This window comes from Miniopterus schreibersii (genome assembly GCF_964146895.1).
Source record: "Miniopterus schreibersii genome assembly, chromosome: 1".
Lineage (NCBI taxonomy): Eukaryota > Metazoa > Chordata > Mammalia > Chiroptera > Miniopteridae > Miniopterus > Miniopterus schreibersii.
The window spans coordinates 24,675,543-24,692,237 of record NC_138101.1 but is presented as its reverse complement, the minus strand read 5'-3'; positions in this window follow the sequence as shown (position 1 = coordinate 24,692,237).

Here is a 16,695-nt window from a genome sequence, read left to right as displayed (position 1 = left end):
ATTTTTACTTTTATATGTTTTGTTAACAAAAGCATTTCTTAACTTTACTACACACAGCTGAGTCAAGTGTATTTCTTTGAAGGATGGCAGAATATGCCACCACAAAATATGCTAATTTGAAATAAGGGTTATTTTGAGCTCAAGACAACTGAGAAGCAGATATAAGAAAAGTTATCTGCCTTCTCCCTATTTGCCTAAAAGCAGGACATACATTTTCAAAGATGTCCTTCCTCCCTTCTCTACCATGAAGTACAAAAGTTAATCCACAGAGGCAACTTTTGACCCCATCAGCCTGAAGAAGCACCAGCAGAATCTACATAACAAACGTTACTAACTAGTATTTATCTACCATTAGTTTTTCATATACTTGCCTTCCCACAATTTTCCACCCTAGAGACTCAAGGTCATTTCTTTTGCCTTGTCACTTTTCTAAAAATGTATTTTTTATGCTAAGATACTGATACCATTGTAATTAGCTAGTATTAATAATAGGAAAGGAGCAAAGGGGGAAGTCAGACATTATAGGCATGTCTTTTGGGCAGCTTCACCAGGAAGCTGCAAGTTTGCACTCCCCAGGGAAACCACCAGCCTATTGCTTGCAAAACACTAGGAGAAGGGACCCAACAAAGGGAAGATAGATGCATGCCCAGTAAAGCTGGGGTGACATAGGGAAGGTACTTGCCTGTCAGTCATACCTGGAACACAGAGATGGTTGGCCAGAATGGGCTGGGCCACTGAAGGTCTGAAAATTTGGGAATACATAATCTCCTAAACAAAGGAGTTCACTCTCTTGTTGCTCTTGTGGGTCTTGTGGCTCTTGTGCTCTTGGTTTGCTCTTGGCTTCCTTGTATTCATCCATGTTTTCTCATAGCCATGTGGCCCTGAGGACCCCACATGCAAAGGACTAATGAACTGAGTCAGGAAGCACAGCTAAGCTAACCTGATGCTGGACTGGACAATGCTCCAACATAGGAAGGAAACTCTGGACCCTGACTCTGCATTTAGCTCTACTGAAGTGCCAGCTACACTTCTATAGCTGGGCAAAGATAAATGGGACTTTGGAAACTCAGGAATGCCATCCCATGGAAATAAAGCTTTCTACAAAATCGCATCCTCCCATGCAAGCATCAGAATTTTTTCCCCTCCGGATATCGCAACTAATAACCAGGGAAGACAAGGACCTCTCCCTCCATTAACGATACTACATAAAGTCAAGTTCCAACCAAGTCTCTGAGTTATTTATTTTTCCCCGCATATCACCTATGTGCACATCAAGTATACACTTTAATGAACTTGTTTGTACTTCTCCGGTTAACCTGTCTTCTGTTATGGAGGAGTTTCAGCTCCAAACTTGGAAAGAAGGAGGGAAAAATATTCTTTCCTCTTCTAAACTTATTTATATTTAACTGACAACTGTTCTCAGCAAGTCTTCAGTGCTGTGCCAATATAAATAAGGCTGTTTCTCCGAAATTGTCATGAGCCCTACACTGCCTTCCAATTCTAGATATTGGTTAAAGTAAAAACTTTCTCAACATAAACTGTGCAAAATAGGAAAGATTCTCAAGATTACATGCTAACATTGATATTGCCTCTGAGATTCCAAAAGATGAAGTGAAATATTTGTTACCATCTGGTAGAGTAATCTTTTTTAGTACATATTTTCATATTTTAGTTTATTTACCCTTTACTGATTTATACATGCCTAGAAACATTTATTTAACATATTGATAAGCCCCTCCTGTCTACTAGGTGCTATGCTTTTGTTACAGAGACTAAACAACAACTATTTATACAATACTTATTATGTTGCATGAGTTTACATACAAGATTCGTTTCTAAGTCCTGAAGAATGCCATTGTTTAGAAAAGAAACAGGCAAGCCATTGTGATTTAACATGGAACACTCAAGAAATTTTCATTTAAAATTTATCTATGTGGAAGGAAAGTGTTTGGAACAAAATGGAGTGATTAGCTTTCTTTTGGAAGCTGGTTTGAGGAAGGTTACATGGAGAAAACTTTTGGGGGGGTCGACAACAAGGAAAATAAAGGCATCATCAGGCCCAAAGCAGAGAAATAACATGGTGTGTATAAAGAGCAGCACGTAGTTGAACACATTTGTTATATAGGATGTGAAGAGGTTGTGGGAAGAAGAGAAACTTTTGAGCTCTACGTAAGTAATTTAGGTTTTTCCAAAACTGATGTGACAAAATTTAGCCATTGAGTAATTATATAGGAAGATGACATATTTAAACTGGCATTTTAGTAAGATCATTCTGCTTGCAATATGGTTAATTAAGGCAAAAGAAGGTGTACAATATCCAAGTCTTGTGGTAACCAAACATGAACTGGAAATTGTTGAACAAAGGAAGGAGTAATAACAGTTGAGAGAGTAACCTAATTTTAAGTGTTAGAGTTATATTAGAAGGAATTAGTGATTATTTGGAAGCCAGAACGAAAAAGAATTGAATGAAAACTATGCGCCATGCACTGCTCTTGGTAAGAAAGGGAACTCAAATAAACCAAGAAAAGAAAGCAGAAAAAGAAAGCAAGGAGTCATATGGTAGACCAACCATATCAATAATTATATTGAATGTAAATATACCAAAGATTCCAATGAAAAAAGCAATTTGTCAGATTTTGCACAAAAATATGTTGCTTATATGAGACTCATTTTAAATACAAGAATGTTATCAAAGATTGAGATATTTAGAGTTCAAAGATGAAAAATATCAAGCTGAAGTCAAGTTTCACTTAAGTGGATACATTTTTTGAAATGTATATTTTTTATTTTCCTTTAAATATTTCCTTCTACATCACTTTCTATTCAACTAACTGAAGGCCTTGGTTGCCTTGGAGATGATGAGTACTCTAAAGATAAAGGAAGGAAAGAAAGCATAGTTGATGTTGTTCAAATATAAGATTACATAAAAAGTTGAAATCCACACACCTCAATCAGAGAGAAGCAAAAGCCAGGACAGCAAGTAGGAAAAAATCAAACCAGGCTGTGGCTGGCACCTTCCAATGAGCTTTGAGATCCAACTTCCCTTTAATTTATCAAAGACCTTGTGGAATTAATAATATTAGAAATATCAAAGCCCTGAGCACCAGCCTGATTGACACCCTTTTTTCCTTTTAATCCTCAACAAAGAATATTTTTTCCATTGCTTTTTCAGAGAGAATGGAAGTGGGGGAAGAGAGACACAGACACATTGATTGGTTGCCTCCCGCATGCGCCCTGACCGGGGCCAGGGACTGAGCCTGAAACTGAGGCACGTGCCCTTGGCTGGAATCGATCCTGGGACCCTTCAGTCAGCAGACCACTGAGCCAAACTGGCTAGGGTATTGATTGACACTCTTGAAATATTTTTTATCCAAAGCAATGTAACATTTTTTATTTATATTTGCAATAAACAAACATTTAAAATTTGAATGATAATATTAGGTCATCAAAATAAAAATAAATTTTATAACAACAGAATTCAGATTTTAAAATGGACTGGAGTGGAAAAATCACTGGACTAGAAGTTCAAGAATATTGATTCTTTTCTTAGCCATAGTAAGTGAGTTCTAGAAAATCTCTAGGCCTAAATAGTCTCATCTATAATTAAATAAGAGTCAGATAAGAAATCCAGAGCTTATAAGTAAACTGTTTAAAATAAAAGTTAAGTGATCTGAAACACCCACACAACTATAGTCAACTGATTTTGGACAAAGGAAATACAATGGAGAGGAGACAGTCTTTCAACAAATGTTGAGACACTGGATATCCACCTATTAAAAATGAATCTACATACAAAACTTATGCCCCTGACAAAAATTACCAGAAATTACACTCCTTTGTATTTACCCAGTGGAGCTGAAATTTTGTAGCCACATGATAACCTGCACAATCATTTATAACAATTTCATTCATAATTGCAAAAAACTTGGAAGTAACCAAGATGTTCTTTAGTAGGTAAGTGGATAAATTGTGGTGCAGTCATGTTATGGAATATTATTCAGTACAAAAAAGAAGTGAGATATCAAGCCAGGAAAGACAAGAATGAAACTTAAGTATTAGTAATGCATATTATTAAAGGAAAGAAGCCAATGAATTCCTTTTGAATTTCAGACCCACTCCCTTTACCTTTTATTGTTCCAGGGGAAAAAAAATGAAGTCCAAACATTACTTGAATGTTCCCATAAAAGTGTCCTTTTCTGGGAGGCTCAACCCCTCACTTTCATTATGGATTATATTTTAGGACAGTAGTTTCTAATATTTTATGATTTTGTAATAATTTTAATAAAATATCTGAGTATAACCTCCAATACAAGTGTGTTTATTTATTTATAAATATTACACATGTTCTGTCAAAATAAATGATATATATTATGACACATACACAAAGTATATATGTACATATATATACATACATATATATTTTTAAAATATGTTTTTATTGATTTATTTTTTTAGAGAGAGAAGAGAGAGGAAGAGATAGAAACATCGATGAGAGAGAAACATCCATGTTGATCAGCTGCCTTCTGCACACCAAGGATCCTGCCAAGGATCGAGCCTGCAACACAGACAGGTGGTCTAAGAATATTGCTCTTTTCTTGAGGGTAAGTTTGCAAACTGCAACAAAGACAAATAGGGCTCCTTTCCAAGAGAAGGCTGTGCTGACAGCAACCATTGCCATTTCAAAATGAGGAAAGGAACAGGAGGATGGGGTAAGTGGCGAGGAAAATATTTCTCTAGACTGCCTTCCAAAATTGTGTGGTAGGAGTGAGGGAATGAACTAGATTAAATACAAGCAAAGCACGCCAATATCACTACCAAAATCCCCTTCATATGCTGTACCTTAGAGCACCTAACACGCACCTAACTCATTCTCAGGGGACTTGGGCGGTCTTGGAAACTTACATATTTCTGACTTAAAGATACACTTGCATTCTTACTTTATGAATGTTGACATTTAAAATTTTATGCATTTTTTAAATGAGTGTTATATTCTCTGACAGGGATTTTGACATTCTGGCAGGGTCTGTGAAGAAAGCTGTGAATTACCAGATGGATGGATACATAACATCTTGACTGGCAGATTATCTTTACTACCTAGATAAAACTTAACATTGAAAAAGGGAACAAGATGCTTCTGCTTCCCAATTGATCTGCAAAAAGCATTAGTGAAATCAAACTGTGAAATATTTGTAGATCAGGAAAGGTCTGAAAAAGTCAAAATGTTGCTCATGGGAGATTTCAATTATCTAAATATTGACTAACAGCTCTGCAGAAAATGTAAGAGTGTGTCTCTTAGAGAAAATTCCATTTGTTCATAATTCAATTTGATGAACAACTATTCTGGCAGAATAGAAAGAACCAGTTTTTATGTATTATAAGGCTCTCAGCCAGAAATTACTGATAAATAAACATGAAACCAGGACCTTTTATTGCATGATAAATAACAATAATATAGTTTACATACACACAAAAAAGATCAGCTCCAAAACTGCAAATTGCAAATGCTTGTTCTTTTCCCCCAGTTCTCACACTAACTTTGCTGCCCAGGAATAGCTACCTTGAAATAAGCCCCTCAGTCAATTATCTCTATGTTTTCTAATTTTGTGTAAGGTACGGTGTAAAGTGAGTTAGAAAGAAGGAGAGAGAGAGAAAGAACAGAGAAAAGAGATTTCAAGTCAAGACATTTAAGTATAAAGTCTGTTGAATTTTTAAAAGTACTACTAAAACAATACTTTTCCTTGGGCAGAGATTTCTCTTGGTTCTATTAAGCATCTTTTCTGTCCCCTTTTTCATCTTTTCTCTAGGTATAAGCCAGAAACCCCTAGTTTTTTCAAGTTTAGAAATCTCACAAGTAAAACAAACAAAAACTCAGAGACACAGACAACAGTTTGATGGTTACCAGAGAGAAGGGGGTTCAGGAGTAGTAAAGGGGGTCAAATATATGGTGATGAAAGATGATTTGACTTTGGGTGGTGGGCACACAGTACTTTGTACAGATGATGTATCCTAAAAATGGACACTCGAGACCTACATTAACTTATTAACCAATGCCACCCCAATAAATTTAATAAAAAAGAAATCTCATTAGAAAGTATACCAATGGATTTATTCATTTTATTTCATGAAACACTGATTTGTTGTAAAGACACCCCCCCCCCAAGATGTTTACATTCTAGTCAAGAAAGCACTGAGACAAATGGGGAGAGACTGTACAAATGGACATTAGAAATCAGAAGCAGAGAGGTATTGAGAATAATAGCAACAAACGAAAGAAAAGAAATATTCATTGGAACAGAGCCTGATTCAGGGCTGATTTGCTAAGCAGATGTCCAGGGCAACAACCAAGAAGAGTAAGAACATTGTTGGGAGTGACATGCTACCTCTCAGGATAAGAAGGATGCAAAATAAAGCTGCACTGAGATCCATTATTCACTTACCAGATTTATAAATGTCTCTAAGTTTTGTACCATACCCTTGGTAAGGCAGCCAGGAAATCAGAGACCACAATACATTGCTGCTGGGAGTATAAATTAATACAATCCCTGTAGTCAGAAATTCAGCAATATCAACCAAAATGTCAAACACATACTTTTGACCAAACAATTCTGCTTCTTGGAATTTAATCTACATACGGGGTTGTGTATATGCAAAATGACATAAATATAAGTTTAGTTGTTGTAGCATTGTTTGCAATAGCCAAATAAAAGCACCCAAATTGCCATTAAAAAGAGAAAACTTAAATAAATAATGGTACATATTGTAGAAACTGTAGACAAAAACCAATAAATAGCCATCTGTGCACTGATCTGGAAAGTCCTCCAAGATATATTCTCAGTAAAAACTCATGTTCAGAACAATGTGCATAATGTGTCACCTTTTGTGTAAAACTAGAGAAAAATAGAATCTCTATGTATGTCGACTTGAGTATACATAAAAGAATTCTGAAGAGATATATAAGGATCTAATAATAATGATTTCAATAGTGAGGAGAAAGAAACAGAGGAGCAAGCAGGGAGTGAGGGAGAGATTTCACAGTGTACCATCTTACACTTATAGTCATAATACCTACTGGAGAATTGAATGAGTAAAGCTTTCATGTTATTGGAATGGAATTGAAAATGTGGAATCATTTAGCTTTTGCATCTGCACAAAACATCAATTGAAATGTTCAAATGATGTAATTCACTGTAATAGACAGGGTTCAGTTGGAATAGGCTAGGTTACTTTGCAGTAACAAACAACCCCCTCATCTCAGTGTTTTACAAAACAAGTTTCTTGTGCCACATGTCTGTTGAAGGTCTGCTTCATTTCTTTCCCAAGTTGTCTGTATTCCAGGTGAATGTTAATGGAACTTCTCCTATATTGGCATCTCATGCCAGAAGGAAAAGAGTGAGATATGAACTATAAGCTCATAAAGCTTTCTTAAAAATTATATACACTATTTATTACTTAGAAACACCTTCCCAAATTCAAGAAGATAAGATGTATAATCACCCCATGAAGGAGGGGTGCATCTTGAGTCACATAGTCAAGTCTAAGTTAAGGGCAAAAGGAATTATCCATCTCCCCCAAGTAGGAAATATTTTGAAAAATAATACCTATTACCAAATATACTTTATTGTTAAAAATCATTGTCTCTCTATCCCCATTCAACGAATGCTGAACCAACCCCAGCACTAATTCTAATATTAATTCTAATCTTGTAAAATAAACATAAGCTTTCAGGAATCTACCTAGAGTTTCTACATATCTCACTGCTCTCTATACAAGAATAGACCTTGAAATTATTAAAATTGCCAGGAAACAGGCTACTTTGTGAGTGGGTTGGTCCTGTTTTTAAAGTCAGTTTTGAATGTTGTCCAATAGATCACGTCAAATGGTTCAGCCCTCCACTGCACTGAAACACCACCATTAGGAATGTGTGCTACTCAACAAAGTGGGAGTGATGTAAAAGAATATTTTTAATTGCAGATGAACAAAGATTTCTTAACCAACTGAATGAATAAAAGAAACTTGCATTTTACTAATCATTCCCAAATACACAAACTTTTCTTATACTGAAAGAGCTGATTGAATATTATCCACAAGATAGACTTTAACTAAAATTATAAACTCTATTACTTCATTCCCTTTAGCTCCTCTTTAATTATTCTCAGCCAGTCTACCTTATTCAGATAAATAGGACATCACATCTGCTTTAATTGAATACCATTGGAATTCTGGACCTTTTTACAAAATATATTACCTATGAATCTGTTAATCAAGTAACATCTATGTGGATTTATTACCAATAAAAAAGCATAAACCGTTTTTGGCTTTCATAAAGACTTCCTTTGGGGACTAACAAAAAAACCTAAACAAAAGGAACATTTTTATTTTAAATGATCATCTAAGAAAGATTACTGATCATGATTTGAAAGTGGCCAGAGACTTGAATTATTTTAATGCTACTTCTAAATTGGCTATGCTAATGTGGTCAGAGTTGAGAAGGGAATGAAACTGTGTGACTGAAGCAGAATAAAGTATGGAAAAGGATGGGAGCTTAGGCTTCAAAGTAAGACCTGAGAAGGAATATTGAATAATGAGAACAGCAGCCTGGTTGAAAAAAAGGGATTATAGTGGTGAGTACTGAGAGGCAGCTTTGGGAAAGGACATTAGGGGTAATCATGGCAGACTTGGGTATCTAGGTAGGGGTTTCAGTGGATATGAGCAGACAAGACAGGCTTTAAAACTGGAGCCTGAGAAAGAAAGTGGAGAGAACATGGAGCCAAGCGTATTGGAAGAACACGACTGGAAGCAGAGAAAGTATTGCCTCTACGAGCAATGTTTAGGGGTGCTAGAAATCCGAGTTAGACAATGTCATTATGAAGAGATGCAAGAAAGAAATCTGAAGCAATGAAAAATATTAGCTAACCAAATTTGAATAAATTAATATAAGAGATAAAAAGGAGTAAGGAACCTAAACTGACTGATTTTGATGCCAGGTAAAGTAAAGGATGGGCGACTGGGAGAATCAGAATCCACAGGAAAAAGAAAATTGAAGATCAAGCTTGCAAGTTAGAGTGGGAAAGGTGTGCATGCATATGTTCATGTGTAGAGAGAGATGTAAAATTTATGTTTACAAATGATGAAATAAGAGATCAGATTATACAAATTAAATGTCAAGTAGATACTTCAAATGTGAAATTCAAGTTTAAGAGACAAAATGGGAAAATTCCTTCCTCCCTTCCTTCCTCCCTCCCATCCTTCCTGTCATTCTCTCCTCAGCATGCCCCGCACCCACCCCCCCCCCACGTCTGTCTCTCCACGATCATTCTGGCTGTTCTGTGTGTACTTGAGAATAATGTTATGCTGTTTTTATTAACAGAGTCTTCTATAAATATAAATTGGGACAACTTAGTTAATAGTGTTGTTCCTGCCTTCTATATCTCTTGAATTTGTGTGTGTGTGTATGTGCTTGCACAGGTGCGTGTGCACATGCAAAAAAATGTGAGGATATTAGTCACAAAATGGTTAGATTTGTAATATCTTGATTAATTCCCGCTTTATTAATATAAAATGACCTTGTTTATTGCTAATGATAGTTTTTGCTCTGAAATCTACTTTGTCTGATATTAATGTAACCACTTCTACTTTTTAAAAAGAAATTAGTGTTAGTACCATTTATCTTTTCCATTCCTTTCCTTTCAGTCTATTTGTGTCTTTACTTTTAATGTTAATTTTTTCAAGGAAGCATATGGTTGGGTCTTATTTTTTATTCCATCTGATGATCTCTGCCTTTTAATAGGCAAATTTTGTTCACTTACTCTTAATGTGATTACTGTTATTTTGTTATTGTCAGGGTTAAATCTACCACTTTGATATTTGCTTTATATTTGTCTCCTATGTTCATTGTTCCCTTCTTTTTTATCAACTTTCCTTTGGATTATATTTTTAAAATTTCACTTCATCTCTTTTGCTGGAATATTAACTACAAGTCTTTGTTGTTGATAATTTATTGGTTGCTTAAGGGCTTAGAGTACACCCTCTTAACTGATCATAGTCTATCTTTTATGTATACTATGTCACTTCAATCAGCATCTAAAAATTTCTAATAATATGCTTTCATTTATCTTTTTTCAATGATTCTATTACTTTTTCTCATATTATAAACTTCAAACTGTATTGTAATTATCTGTTTTAAATAGTTAATAATCTTTTAAAGAGCTTAAGAAAGAAAAAAAAATCACATATATTTACTCACATACTTACTATTTCAAATGTTATTCATTGACTTGTGCCATTCCAGATTTCCATCTGGTATCATGTCTCTTCTTCCTGAAATACTTTTAAGGTTTCTTGTAGTGGGCATCTCCTGAAAATAAATTCTTTCAACTCTTGTATGTCTGAAAAAACTCTTTACTTCACGTTTAATTTTTTAAAGAATGTTTTCTATGACTATAGAATTACTGTTTTTAATACTTGAACAAGATTTTTCTGTCTTCCGACCTGCATTTTTAATCATGCAAAATCTTTTGTCATACTTACCTTTGCTCCTCTGTACATAACTTTTGTTTTTTCTGGTTGTTCTTAAAATTTTTTCTTTGTTATTGTTTTTGAGTCATTTCATTAGAATGTGTTTTGTGTATTTTTTGTTGTTTTTCTTTTCATGTTCCTTGTGACCTTCTTGAATCTGTTTATTGTTTCTATCAAATTTGTAAAACTTGAGGGTATTATTTCAACACATATTTTGTTAAATCCCCCCCCTTCTTTGGGGACTCCATTTGCATGTAGATGAGGCTGCTGAAAGTTGTTCCACAGCTTACTGATGCTCTGTCTTTTATGTCTTTTTCTTTCTGTATTTCATTTTTAATAGTTTCTATTGCTATGTTGTCAAGTTAACTAACATAATTCTTATAATATCTAATTTTACTTTAATCCTATCCAATGGATTTTATCTCAGTCATTATAGTTTCCACTTATGGCAATGAGATTTGGCTCTTTTAAAAAAATATTGTCCATGTCTCTACTTAATGTATTAACGACTTTTACAGTTTTTTAAATGTGTGAAATACAAATTATAATAACTGTATTATACTCCTTATCTGATAAAGCTAGCTTTTATTTCAGTTATAAGTTATTTTTGATTGATTAATTTTTCTTTTTATTATGCTTCTTCCCATGCTTGGTAACAAAAAAATTATTTTTTTGTTGAGTTATAATTGGCATACAACGTTATAAGAGTTTCAGGTGTACAATGTGATGATTTGCTATTTGTAAACATTAGAAAGTTATCACTACAATAATACTAGTTAACATCTATCACTATACATAATCACATAATTTTTTCTTATAAAAATTTAAAGATTTACTCTCAGCAATTTTCAAATATGAAATACAGTATTATTATCTATAACCACCATTGCTGTGCATTTCATCCTTATGATTCATTTATTTTATAATCAAAAGTTTGTACCTTTGACTCATTCACCCATTTCTCCCAACTTTCCACTCCCAACCTCTGCCAACAACCAATCTGTTCTCCTCTGAGCTGTTTTTGTTTTGTTTTGTCTTTTTTTTTAAGATTCCATATGTAAGTGAGATCGTACCGTATTTGATTTTCTCTGTTTGATTTATTTTACTTAGCATAATGCCTTTGAGGTCCTTTCATGTTGTCACAAATTGCAAGATTTTATTCTTTTATATGGTTAAATAATATTAATATTAATATACATGTATATATTACATTTTCTTTATTCATTAATCATCAACAGATGCTTAGATTGTTTCCAGATCTTGGCTATTATAAATAGTGCTTCAATGAACATGGGGAGTGCAAAAATCTTTTAAGTTAATGTTTTGTTTTCTTCAGATAAATATCCAGAATTAAAATTGCTAGATCATGAGGCAGTTCTATTGTTAACTTTTCGAGGAAACTTTATATTGTTTTCCATAGTGGCTGCTCCAATTTACACCCTACTACATGCTTGGTAATTTTTTATTAGATGCAAAGCATTGTAAATTTTGCCTTGTTGAGTGCAATTTTGCTTTAAATGCTGGGTGTTTTGTAGTCATATAAATTTTCTAAAGCTTTTTTCTGGGAATTGCTTAAGTTATTTGTAAATAGTTCAATCCTTTTGGGTCTTGCTTTTAATGTGTTGTTGGTGGGGCAAGAGCAGGAATTAGTCAAGAGCTCATTTCTCCCTACTACTGACAAATGGTCGTTCTGGGTGTACTACCCAGTTCTCCATGAGTTATGAGGCTTTCCCATCTGTCTAGGTAACAGGCGCTGTTCCTGAACAGAGTGAGCTTTCGATACCGTACCTTCCCATTTGGGTGGTTCTTTGCATGGCCTCTGGTAGTTTCTCACACACCTGTGCTGAGAAGTACTCTGCTTAATCTTACAGAAGGACCCACTGCAGATTTCCAGAGTTCTCTCTGGGTTCATCTCTAAGCTTATAAATAGTCTTTCTTGTAAACTGTAGGCACTCTTGTCTCCCTTTAAGGTTCTGTCTCCTTAAACAGAGCATCCATTGGTCCCTTCTTGCTTTTTCCCTTCCTGCACCACAGCCTGAAAACTTTCTTATAAAAGTATGCCTTTGTAGATGCTGAGCTTATTATCTGTCTCTTATCTCTGAGAGTAAAATGTCTTTATGGCTTAATGCCCAGTGCTCTAAATAGTTATTTCATACATTTTGTCTATTTATTTGTGTGGTATTTTTTTTTTTAGGTGAACTTGTAAAATCCTTGTATGATAACTCAATTCTATCATAAGTAGATGCATTTTTTGGTTTTAAGCAATAGAAATTCACAGAAGGAAACAAAAATTATATGCATATAAGAACAAATAGAGACTTTGAAACTACATTTCCTGGGTTTGAATCCTAGCTCCACCAGTGTAATAGTAGGCAATTGTCTTGAATTTCTGTGATGTATTTATTGTATGTGTAAAATAAGGGTGATAAAAGTAACTGCCTCACAAAGTTAATAAGATAATTAAGTCTGTTAGTATATATGAAGTGCTTAGAATACTGCCTGTTTCATGGCAAACCCTCGACAAGTACTAGATATTATTATTATTAGTTGTAGTAGTAAGGAAGCTATTTTTATTACTACTAAGGGGAGAAAGTACAACAAGGCCTCTTTAGTAACTAGAGAGAGAAAATGAAAATGCATCAGTAAGCAAGGTTACTCTCTCTTCCTTTCCAGCCATGAATAGACCTCATCTGTTTTAGTGTCTTCATTCTGACCGCTCCTTTATAAACTGTCTTTCTCTGCTTCACCTATTGATTGTGGCTAAACACTCCTGACCTGAATTGCTGAGTTTCTATGTACTGATGCCAATAAATTGACTAGCATTGTTGTTTCTGTTGGAAGAATATACAAGACTGACTAGGTCGGAAGAGAATTCTTAGAAAAGATATATTGTGACTAGAGAGGGGTTTCCTAGGATGAAGTTCTGGTAAGGACTGAAGAATGTGGTGTGATAAAAAACACACCACACGAATAACCAGACAAAATGTATGAAATAACTATTTTGAGCACTGGGCATTACGCCATAAAGACATTTTACTCTCATAGATAAGAAACAGATAATAAGCTCAGCATCTACGAAGGCACACTTTTATAAGAAAGTTTTCAGGCTGTGGTGCAGGAAGGGGAAAACCAAGAAGGGACCAATGGATGCTCTGTTTAAGGAGACAGAACCTTAAAGGGAGACAAGAGTGCCTACAGTTTACAGGAAAGGCTATTTATAAGCTTAGGTAAGGGTCATTCGGGTGAGTCTGTGTGTAGGGGGCTGAAAGCCTCACCTTCAGAGATTGTGGTTCATTTAGATATGAGATCACAGAGGCATATGATTTGAGGGTGGTGAAAGAACAAGATTTAGCAGGAAAGTTAGGAATAATCTGGAAACAAAGATCCCAGAGGTGAAACCTGCTTTCTGTGTACTTAACAAATGCTTCTCTTCTTTTTGTTATCCAGTAAAGCTCGCTGCCAATGAATAGGTGTCTATTTTTAACTGGCTGTCTAATTTTTTAAGATGACTGAAAAAATTTCATTAGTAATAATTAACAAGTAGCAAAAGTTAGCTATGTTTTTTTAATTATGAAAAGAGATCAAATTATTCTCCCATTTTTTTATTTAAAAATCTTATTGCTTGTACTTATAAAAAATAAATGAGCAGTCATGAGTTAATGTGTAAAAAAACAATATCAATGAGGGTCAAAGGACATTATTTTCATTCCTCTCAGTGTTGTTTGTATTAGGTCTGTTTTTAAAAGTCTCTTTGGACAATTTACTTCTAAGTACACGTGAAAGTATTCTAACATTTCCACAAAGCTAAAATCCTTTAACAGATCAACTCAAATATTTCTGTCTTGGTAGAATTATTTATGGGGAAGTGTGTTCAGAAATGATTGTTAGAACAAAGAAAAAGTGTCTGGTTCAAAGTTACTAGGCTTTTGACTGACAGTCTTCTTGGTGGATGGGTTACTGCTTTCTCAGAACAACATTCAGTCTCATTGTGGTTCGTAATAAATTACTCATTTTACCAAAAATACAATTTTATGCCCATAAGTACTTTATAAGTTTTCTTACCCAAGGAGTTCATTTTCCAGACCAAGTTTTAAATGTTATTTTCTTCTATAGGCTCTAGAAAAAGGGAGATATTAGTACTCCCAGAAATCTTACCTCTTCTCTAATGAAAGCTCTGATAAATTTTCTTTGTCATGTGTAGATGAAAAATATAATGTATTATGTCCTTTGAAATTGAATCCAGTTTCAATTGCAAGAGAGGAATTTTTAAAACAAATTAAGGGTGAATCCTTTTGTAAAAGCAACAAATTCTTAGGTCATTCAAATAAACCTTTTTGTAGGCAGACAGGGTAGAATCTTGGGATGGCTTATAGGAAGAGACATTAAGTATCTAATGTATTTAATCATTTCTTTCTTTATTTATTTGCCAATTTTTTCTTAATCTACCACATCATGGAAACCACAGTCAAGGCCATGGTCTAAGCTTAATTCACATAAACCTGTGTTCACTAGGGTTTATATGACAATTAAACAATTATATTCCTACATTTTACAAATCAGAGTCTTATTTCTAACAGAGCAATGGTGAAAATAACATTCTAAATCAACTTACTAAGTACCTAGGTACGGAAGGAAAAGAGAAGAGCTATTATGCAAACGACCTAATACAAAGAGTTTCAGAGCTATTCTGCTCGAAGGACAAAGTGTGCAAGGTGGAGGAAAGAGGCGACCCAAATGGGTTTGGCTCCTCTGCTTCCTTTTTTTTTTTTTTTTTTTTTCACAGATGTCCACTTTTTACCCCCATGGATCCCCTCCACCCCCCATCCACCTCACCTCCAGGCTTTCCCCAGACCAGTGTCTGTGTCCATGGGTTATGCACATATGCATATAAATTCCCTGGTTACTCTTCTCCACCCCCTCCCCCCTCCCACCTTCCCTCTGAGATCCCTCAGTCCGTTCCATGCTTCTGTGTCTCTGGATCCATTTTGTTCATCAGTTTATTTTTTTTAATTATATTCCACATACAAGTGAGATCGTGTGGTACTTGTCTTTCTCTGACTGGCTTATTTCACTTAGCATAATACTCTCTAGTTCCCTCCATGCTGTCAAATCTACTTTCAAATCTAATGCTTTGTTAATGTTTCTTTTCTGATTGGATATCAATATGAGTAATCACTTTTTAAATAATATTTTGGTGAATTGGGATTTCTAGTCTGTTTTGGCTATTTTAAACAAATTATTCTCTCTTTCATGATAGGTTCCATGAAGGCAGAGATTTATTTTATTTTATTTTTTTAATCCTCACCCCAGAACATGTTTTTATTGATTTTGAGGGAGAGAGAAATATCGATGTGAGAAGGAAACATCGATTGGTTGCCTCCCAAATGCACCCAGACAGGATCAAACCTAGTTTGTGCTCTGGCAGGGAATTGAATCTGCAACCTTTTGATGCACCAGAGGACACTCCCGCCAGCTGAGCCACTGGGCCAGAGCAAGTCAGAGATTTTTTTATACTTTTGATTATTGTTGTATCTTTGAGTCCAGAGACATATCTGACTCATAGTAAATTTTCAATTAAATATTTGCTACTGGATCTTGAATGAGTTTATACTATTTGGAAAGTCATGGAAACAGTCTCCTTGCTACACTTTTGGGAAAAGGCAGAGAAAGAAGGAAAGGTAATTTCCAGCAAGTTCATAAATGTCTTGAGTATGGAAAATCTATATGGTGTATTTTTGTATCTTCACAACATAAAAACCTCTAAGGAAAATAAACCATAATAGTTTTAAACATAGGAGGTAATCAATAATTATTATTGATGAATTTTCTTCCAGCAGTTTATACCCTAAAATGAAACACACAGAGAATTTTGAGCGCTTTCATTTTTTGGTATGTTTCAAAAGACCAATTCAAGGCCTGACTCCCTCATACTGTTCTGCACAGGCTTCTATGAGGCCGACTGGTGTGGCATTTCACAGCCTTCAGGGGAATAAAGATTATTTGACTGTATCCCATTAGGGCATAAGGCTTATCTTCTCTTTTGGCATCACTCTCAGCACAGCTTTAGCAAAAATAAAATGCTTGAAAAACATTTATTGACCAAACAAATGGTACTGGGGGGAGGGGATGTAGAGATGCATTCTTTACTACTTTTAGATAATCCAAGTGTCACTTTTATTT